The following is a 2019-nucleotide window of genomic DNA, read 5'->3' on the forward strand; positions in this document are numbered from 1 at the left end:
GCAGCTGTGTGGTGCGTGTGTTTGTGTGTGTGTGTGTGTGTTTAAAGAGATGAAGAAAGACTTTGGGCTTTAGGTTTAATTAGGTTTGGGCTCAAGTCTTGGGCCTGAATAATTAGGAGTTGGGCCGATTTTATTTAAAGTCTGGACTGCTTCATTTAATTAATCTTGGGCCCTGATTTAAATTGAAACATTGGGCTTATGTTTTTAAAGAAATGAACTACCTTATTATTTAACTGGACTGCAGTTCAAAAAAAAAAAAAGGGGATACTTATTAATTATTTTTTTCAAAAGATGATTTACATAATAATATTATATTATTATGTGCATATTTTAAGTAGTTGCTTATTATATGTTTTAAGCATGACATGAAATTTTCATTTGCATAATGCATAAAAGTATTTATGATTTAACGAAAATCGAGTAGGGTTATTGTTGGTGTCCTTGACTCAAGAAAGTTAGTTTTCAATATTTATTATTAAAATTTTGAGAACTCGGCGTGATGAATCAAAGAATGTCTAGCACTTCCACTATGACTTAAGATTAGATTGAGGAGACCTATTAAGAATAGAATTTCTTGTAGGCTTTATGGACCAAGGGGATTAGCGCTGCTTTCCCGAGACGAGTTTGTGTGATTTTGAATCTTCAGGCTTTGCCTAACCAGGTGGGCTTACTTTCCAAATGTATAAAGTATGATTGAGTTATTAAGCTCTAAATGTTTCATTTAAATGCAAATTATTTATTCAATGAAATGAAAACTGTTTATCCAATAAAATGTTTATGTGCACTCTGCTCTGTTTAAGGCTCGCAAAGTTAATCAATTGAGGTTCTCTTATGACCTAACACGTTGTTTGAGAATTGTGTACACTCGTTAGGTGACCTGGTGGGTTGATCTCCATCGGGCACTAACTAAGAGGCGTTATAAGGGTGCTTGCTGGATGTGTTCCGAAGCATGTAATGTACGGCCTGCCTGGGTAGCGTCCCGAGGTCAATTCAACTTATCTGAGTTACGTCCTCAGGGCAAGTGCAATGGGAGAAATGGATCCGTCGGTGGCTAAAAGGTTCGGGATCACAGCGAGTAACGGAAAGGGAGTGTGACATGTGCGCACAAATGAAAGAAATTATTTTAACATGCTTAGAAGTTCTTTCAATTTAAAACCTTCTAAGTTATGTCAAGTATAATTGGATAAACTGTCTTTACAAAAATATGAAATGTTTCAGAAAATGAATGCCCACTAAGTACATTAGTACTTAGCCCAAAATTTCTTTCAAATGTTTTCAGGTTGGCTGGCTGGTGCTGACGGGACGGAGCTGAGGCTAGGGTTAATTTCCTATGTTAGACTTCCGCTGTAGCAATTACTCATATCTGTCTTTTGTTTTTCCCAACTTAAGATCTTCATGTTAAATTTCAAATGATATACCTGACCGAGCTTAGACTCTTCACTACCAAGTTTATGCTAATGAATGTCGGTTGTCAGAAGCATGAAACAAAACTTGTGATCCAAAGGGGCATAGCCCGACTTTCTATCTTATTTCGGTTTTAACAAGGTTTTTCCTTTGTTTATTTCTATGAATTAGTTGCACCTCGATTATATTTATTCATTCAAGAATTGGGGTGTGACAGAATGGTATCAGAGCATAAGTTTTCTTTCATGTCTCTGATAACCATAAGCTTTTTGATGTCGAGTCTAGAATAGTATCTCTAGACTTCTAAGAATGTTAGTAGCCCTCAGCTCGCCGTCACACTGCCGCAACTAAGGTACGATAATAGTTTCAAAAATATACATATATGTATTTCAGATGTTATGAAAGTTTTCTAGAAAATGTGCGCCTTATGTTTATGATGCTATGTGAATTGCTAATCGCTTTCATATTGTTATCTTGGGTCTCCAACTCATATAACCCAGCTCAGTATCGTGTTAGGGACTACCCGAACCCTTAACGATAGTATCGTGTTTGGGACTACCCGAACCCATAACGACTCAATGAATGTTATTTCGTGTTTGGGACTACCCGAGCCCT

At 36.8% G+C, this 2019-nt stretch overlaps 1 long non-coding RNA gene across 1 annotated transcript; it reads left to right on the forward strand.

Moving 5' to 3' along the window:
* On the forward strand, positions 1 to 1561 carry LOC131024473 (uncharacterized). Its single transcript, XR_009101869.1, has 2 exons — positions 1 to 661; positions 1280 to 1561. It is a non-coding gene; the product is annotated as an uncharacterized LOC131024473 (long non-coding RNA).
* Positions 1562 to 2019: the final 458 nt, after the last annotated feature.

This window comes from Salvia miltiorrhiza, chromosome 5, assembly GCF_028751815.1.
Source record: "Salvia miltiorrhiza cultivar Shanhuang (shh) chromosome 5, IMPLAD_Smil_shh, whole genome shotgun sequence".
Lineage (NCBI taxonomy): Eukaryota > Viridiplantae > Streptophyta > Magnoliopsida > Lamiales > Lamiaceae > Salvia > Salvia miltiorrhiza.